General features: G+C 42.2%; 1 pseudogene; it reads right to left on the reverse strand.

Moving 5' to 3' along the window:
- Positions 1–2,968: 2,968 nt before the first annotated feature.
- Positions 2,969–7,563, reverse strand: part of LOC107196690 — a 7,467-nt pseudogene continuing 2,872 nt past the window's right edge.

The following is a 7,563-nucleotide window of genomic DNA, read 5'->3' on the forward strand; positions in this document are numbered from 1 at the left end:
TTTTTTGTTACTGAATTTTTTAGCTTAATTCCACTATAGTTAGAGAACTATACTCTGAATATTCTGAATAATTTAAATCCTTTGAAATTTGCTAAAGCACCTGTTATGGCATAGTATGCTGTCAGTTTTAATATATTTCACGTGTACTTGAAAATAATATGTATTCTGTCATCAATTAAGTCAAGTTTTTAATTTTATTGTTCAGATTTCTACATTCTTATTAGTTTGTGTGTATGGGGGGGTGAGAACTTATACTATTAGATATTTAGAGAGATGTGTCGTTATAGCTTCTTCCATTTTTTTTACAGACCACCTGTTAAAGTCCAGCATGCTTTGCTCATAAACTCACAGAGATATTGAGAAAAGGAGGTAGAACATACTGAGAAAACACCAAGGCAAAGCCATGGCTAAGATCTCAGCAGAGACTCCCTGTCCTCCTTACAGTCTTGGCTGAGCTGAGCCCTGTCCTCACAGTGTTTTGTTTTGGATGCTAGACCATGGCAGTCAGTCCTCCTGGATCCCTCATGAATGCATCTTAGAACTGTCTGCTTGGGGGATGAAAGAGGAAGAATTTATCTTTTGTCTTCTATTTTCCAGCTGATCTAAGGCTTAGACTCTAAGAATAGCACTGTGAGCCTTAAATCTCCCTATATTTTGGGACAGAACTACATGTATGTAGCACTGCGCCCAAGGCAAGGCACTGTCAGGTTGCACAGACAAAGAACTGGTTGAAGACTATGCAAAACTGGTTGCCACAGCAGTGGCTGGAGTAAAAGATGTGGCCAAGAGGATTTGAAGTGGTGCACAAGAGAGCTCCTGGTGTCACTCAGATTTGCTTTTGCCTTCTATCAAGTCCGGTCTACCATGGAGTCCCCACCAAGAAGGCGGTCAGCTACAATTTCTGCAAGAATGTAATACAAGAGTGTTAGTAGAACAAGCTATGGTCCTCACTGCTGCAGCTGTCCTAAAGCTGAAATTGGCATTTGTCATCTCTTTCTCCCATCACCATTATAGATTTCCCTCTCCATCCGCCAGAACTTTGATTGGTATGGGTTGGTTGCCCTGGGGGGAGATCTTGTTCTTTATCCCCAAAGATCTGAGCCTTAGCTACCTTGCCCTTGTTGAACAGTGGTTACAGTAATTGCTTGCTCATCATTATCCCTGGGCATGAGACCTCTGAGTTTTGGTCACAGTACTTTGTGCCGTCATCATACGCAGCCCTAGCTCTTCATGGCAACCAGAATCAATTATCATCCTCTGCCAGTAATCTTTGCTTATTGATCCATTGGCATAGGATTTCCAAGAGTCTAGGTAGTAGGTGTAGCTTGAAGTTTAGTAGACCCCTTATGTCAGATGTTTCCTCCTTCTTCCCCCACTACAGAAGCCAGGTCTTCTAATACATCCAAGCACAAGACTGTAGGCACAGGAAATGCAGTCTGAAAGTGGGACACCAGGAGCAATGGTGAAAGGGGTCGATCCTATTTCCAACTTTTGGTTCCCGGACCCATGTCAAACATCTGCTGAGGAAACAACACTATATATCACTCATTGGTCAGTGCTTAAACCTCATCTTAGAGGATGCACTTTAAGTCCACAGGGTATTGTCCCTATGCTGGTGCCTTAAATGAGAGTTTAACAGGCTATTCTAATGTTCTCTTAGCCCATTTGCTTTCGGGTACTGAAGAACACAGTAAGATCAGTAGATCCTGTGATCACATGTCCTTCAAGCTTCCTTTGCCATAAGATGGGTTTCTTGTTCTGAAGTGATGATGTGTGATACATCATGATAGTAGGTAAGGAATTTTGTTAGCTTGAAGACTGTGGTACTGGTGGAAGAACTATGAGCAGGGAAGGAAATCAGAGAAGGTATGTTTTCTTTTGGATGGCAAAGGACAGTAAGGTAGAAACCAGTATGACTGTTCTGTGGCCCCTGGAGCCTTGTCTCAAGTTCTCTGTGTCATTCATTTGCTTGGAGGACCTTCTCTTCAGGACCCTGGAGAAGATAGTCTGCTGGGGACTTACGGCTAGGCCCTCAGGCTCACTCAATTGGGCAGGGCTACTGCATATGGCTGCATAGGTTATGTATTGCGCACCATCAGGGAGTGCTATTTGCAAAACTATGACATGCGTGGTGCCACCTGGAGTTGTGCAATGCAGAGATCCTGTACAAGAGCATCACACTTCAGCACTTGTACTGTCAAACATGTGCTGGGAAACAGTGTCACAATTCGATGCTAAGTGAACCCCTACTATTAGCTTAATCTGAGTGTAGATCTTAAAATCTGCTCTTCCCTTGAATTTTCCAGAGGTCCAGCTACCACTGCTCACTGCTAAAAGCCTCTAGGCCTTCTTGCATTCCTCCACCCATTTTCTTCCTCCCTGCAGTGGGAGAAATGGCGATTAATGCCGAGGCCTCAGTTTACCTAACAGTCAAATTTATGAGCCAGTGATACTGGGCTGGTGGGTGTTTAAGGTAAAGCTGTCATTGTGGTTATAGTGACAACAAAGAGCTCCTGGAATGTTAGTAGCACCTTTCCACAAAGGCACTCACAGTGGTTTTGCTTTATTCTCCACAACATCTCTGTGAAGTTAGAAGAAGATAAGGGAACACATTCCCCATTTTACCTCGGGAGAAACCGAGGCCAGAGGGGAAAAGTGACTTTCTCAATATATGGACTGATGGTTTGTGTCTACTCTAAAATTCACACATTGAAATCCTAACCCCTAATATGATGGTATTAGGTTATGAAGGTGGAGCTCTCTTGCCCTCTTTATGCCATATGAGGACACAAAGAGAAGACAGCAGTCTGAAAACCAGGGGTAGGGCCTTCACCTAGAACCCAGCCATACTGGCACCCTGGTCTCAGGCTTCCAGACTCCATAACTGTGAGAAATAAATGCTGGGGCTTTTTTGTTCTGTTTTGTTTTGTTATAGTCAGATTTTTACTTAAGATTTTCATCAGCCAACTTAGCGTTTTCTACCAACTCAGGGAGCAGAAACCTTCACAGGCTTCACGATCTTTTGTTTAGATGCTGCCTTTGTGAGAATCTTGGCAGCGGCCATTGCTGTCTTAGATGCTTGCTTAGCCTTTTTAGCTTCCTTGGCAGCCCTGATAGCTTGTTCTCATTGAACCTTCCCAACTTCAGGTTTCTGATTCCTCTTGGCCATTATATCAGCAAGAGATGCACTGGCGACGGCCCTCTGGAATTTGACTGCATGGCGGGTTCTTTTCTTTTGACTTTCTTCTGACTGTCCCTTTTTGTACTTTCTTCTATAAAGGACAGTCCAGTTTATCTGTAGAGTATTCCTCTTGGAAAGGAATGCTGACTTGCTTTTCGCATTAAGAAATTGGAAAACCTTCCTGTTGGTGCTGGTGTGGCACCTCCCATATCCAGGGTAGATCTTGTACCCACTGAAAATATACAGCTTGACCTTTGTGGCTACAGCTGCCGAGAAAAGAATAAATGCTGGTTAAGTCACCTAGTCTATGATGTTTTGTTATAGCAACCCGAATGGACTGAGATGCCAGGATCACGCAGCGATTTGGCAGCAGAGCCTCTGCCTCAGTGCATCACTTACTCAGACAGTTACTACTTCTATCTGCAGGCCCCACACACCTAGATCCCACAAGGGGAATTACTAGTTAAGGTCCAATCAGGAGACAGAAACCACACAGTGACTTGAACAGGGAAAGTTTAATATAAAGAATTATTAACTATAACAGGGGATCGGGGTAAAGGAAGGTTGATTAGTGACTGGTGGAGAAGACTCGAATACATATAGGAGCAGCAGACATAGGGAGCTGCCCCAACCCCTAGAGCTGATGTAGAGCACCCAAAGAAGGAACAAATCTGTGAAAGAGTCTTCCTCCACAGAGCTGCGATCCAGACCTCACTGAAGAAAGTGTGGCCGGGGATCCCCGGATGGTGAGATCTACTGAGGTGTTGTGCCAGCAGGACTCATTGAGAAACAGTACCTGGAGTGCAAGTATTGGGCAGAGGAACTACTCATGGAGAATTGTAGCACACTGCTGGCTGCTGTGTGCTACAAAAACTGTATGCAGCTGGTCCAGGTGCTGCAGAAGTCTCATCTGCAGGAGGCCGTCCAGGGAAGCACCTGGAACCTGAAAGTTGAGCCCCTTCCTTCTCCAGCCTCCTTCCAGTACCCACTACTGAGAGGCTTAACATTCAGCCCCCTGGCAAAGGAGAAATATTTTAGGATCCAGCTCAATTACCATAGAGCAATAGACTTGGAATTGAGAGGCAATAACTTGATGAGTGGCACATGGAACACAGAACTTGGAGTCCCTCAATTAAAAGTATTTTAATTCCATTTGGTAGCCCTCAGCACCAAACCAAGTGTCCAGAATGGAAAATCTCCAGGCACAGGAAGGAAGAAAAGGGACCAAGGAATTCAGGAAGACAGATCAGCAAGGTGAAAATATATCCACCTCCTCCCCCTTTCCCAGGGAGTACTCTTGGGGAAGGGAAGAACCCATAATAATTTTTGTACTTTTTAATTGAAGGACAATTTACAAGCAGTTAAGTGCATTAATCTTAAGGGTACTGCTTGACAAAGTTTTGCATATGTATAAACCCATATGCTCATCCCCCAGATAAAGAGAGAACATTACCAGCACCCTAGAAGGGTCCCTAATTCCCTTCCCAGTGAGCACAGAAATTTCCACTATTCTGACTCCAGTCATCATAGATTGGTTTCCCTGTGTTTGAATTTCATATATATGGAGTTATATAGTATCTACTCATTGGTGACTTTAAAAAAAAAAATATTGTCTTTGTGAGATTCATCTATGTTGTAGTGAGTGGTAAAACCAGAACAATGTTTAAGCAAAACAAACAAACAACTCCCCCCCACCCAAAAAAAAAAAAAAAAACAGAAAGAAATATCAGCCATGATGCTTACTGGACTGTTTCCTATGAAAACACGTCTGGTTACGAGCATATCTACATACCTAGTCTTCATAATGTAGATTTATGAATATATCCTCAGATCATCAGGCCACCACTGCTTTACTGGCTGTGTGTGATGCTCCATTGTGTGGGCCCAGCAAACTCAGAAAAATAGTAGATAAACCTCTGAACTGAGAGGTACCACCCAGTGGGTGGACTAGGGTAGGATTTGAGTCATTTGAGTAACTGCTGAGTTTCAGAGTCTTCAGAGCATGGAAAAGAGGACCTGAGGGAGCAGATCCAGCCTCTCAATGGACAGGGCTGAGCTAGAGCACAGGAGGCTGGGGCCATAGCAGGTCTAGATTTAGCACATACTTGAGAGTCTGTGATTCCAGTATCCTAGGTAAGACCCTGAGGATAAGCAGTTGTGACTCAGAGATGAACAGATGACAGGCTTTCACTTTAGTGCCATGCCCTGCCAGATCTCAGGTGTGGAGGTGGGTGAGTGAGGTGGAGCTGGGATTAATCAGCTGGTCCTTTTTGCTCTGTCCAGGGATTCAGCACCTAGGGCTGCAGGGAAGCTCAGCAGGTGATGCAGGGAATTTTGGTTTTAAGCAAGGAATTTATTCGTTCATCCATTGATGAACACCTAGGTTGTTTCCATGTCTTCTATATCTTAGCTATTATAAATGCTGCAATGAACATAAGAGATGCACATACTTTTTCAAATTAGTGTTTTCATTTTCTTGTAATATGATATGATACATCCATTTTCAGTTTTGGGAAGAGTCTCCATACTATTTTCCACAGGGGCTGCACCAGTTTGCAGTCCTACCAATGATGCACAAAGGTTCCCTTTTCCCCATATTCTCTCCAACACATGTTGTTTGTTAATAGCCATGAGTTTTTGATAATAGCCATTCTGACTGGGGTGAGGTAGTATCTCATTGTGGTTTTGATTTGCATTTCCCTGATGATTAGTGATGTTGAACATCTTTTCATATGTCTGTTGACCATCTGTTTGTCTTTTTTGGAGAAATGCCTTTTCATGCCCTCAGCCCATTTTTCAATCAGATTGTTTATTTTTTTTGTTATTGAGCTGTATGAGTTTCTTATATATTTTGGATATCAACTTCTTATCAGCTATATCACTTGTAAATATATTCTCCCATTCAGTGGGTCACCTTTTTGTTTTGTTGATGGTTTCTTTCACTGTGCAGAAACTTTTAGTTTGTTGTGGTCTCATATATTTGATTTTGTTTTTGTTTCCCTTGCTTGAAAGGATATGTACAAAAAGATATTACTTAGACTAATGTCAAATAGTTTACTTTCTATGTTTTCTCCTAGGACTTTTATGGTTCCAGGCCTTACATTTAAGTCTGTAACCCATTTTGAGTTTATTTTTGTATATGATGTAAGAGAGCGGTCCAATTTCATTTTTTTCTTGTATGTATCTATCCAGTTTTCCCAACACCATTTGTTGAAGAGACTGTCATTACTCCACTGTCATAGATTAGTTAATCATATTTTTACCTCCTTTGTCATAGATTAGTTAATCATATAAATGAGGATTTATTTTATATATATGTGTGTTATATATATTATATGTAATTAAGTGAGGATTTATTTATATATACAATGGACTATTATGCAGCAATAAAAAAAGAATGGAAATTTGCCATTTATGATAATCTGGATGGATTTATAGGGTATTATGCTAAGTGAAGTAAGTCAGGGAGAGAAAGACAAATACTGTATAATTTCACTTACATGTGGAATCTAAAAAGCAAAGCAAAACAAAACAAAAAACAGACTCATAGAAACAGAGACCAAAGGCTGGTTACCAGAAGGGATGGGGTGGGGGCATGGGTGAAATGGGGAAGAGGAATATAGTCAATAATATTATGATAAGTTTGCAGTGACAGATGTTACTAGAATTAGTGGAGTGATCACATTGTAAGGTACAAAAATGTAGAATCACTATATTGTACATCTTAGGCTAAGATAACCAATATAAGATTGTATACCAACTATATTTATATACTTTTAAAAAAAAAAAAAGGAAAGACTTTATTGGAAGGAGACTGGCAGATTTCACAAAGCCTTAAGGATAGGAAGGGTAGGAGACCTCAGGAGGATTTTAGGACTAGAAAGGCAAGGCCCAAGTTTCCTTCTCTTGTTTGGTGCACATGCGCGCTCCCTCTCTCTGGCTCTGCAAGGTCTCTCTTGTTTGCTTCTCTGTGCCTGTGTCTTCACTTTCTTCCTTCTCTACTTTACCACGTGCCAAATAAAATTTGGCTGTTTCAGCCTCATTCTCTGAGACCTCCAGGTGAAGGGCCAGTGGAGTCTGTCTCAGTCTCAAGAGAGGGGAACCAGTTGATAAACATCTGTCCCCATGCTTTGGGTCCTCTGGGGTCCAGATAACAAGGATGCTGGCAACTTGGTGCAGGCATGGCCTCCAAGGTTGTGGGGGAGGGGTCTCTAAGAGGAAAGCATGGTCAGAAGTGATGGGTGACTTTAGTGCCCAAGTAAAGCATAGCAGGAGATGCCGGCACTGAGAAAATCATCCTCTGGGGTTCCCCATTCATAACAACATCTGTCGTTAGCTGTGCTCTAATAAGAGCCTGATGGCTTACTCTGGCTTTAAAATGG

The sequence above is a fragment of the Pteropus alecto genome, unplaced genomic scaffold (assembly GCF_000325575.1).
Source record: "Pteropus alecto unplaced genomic scaffold, ASM32557v1 scaffold88, whole genome shotgun sequence".
NCBI lineage: Eukaryota > Metazoa > Chordata > Mammalia > Chiroptera > Pteropodidae > Pteropus > Pteropus alecto.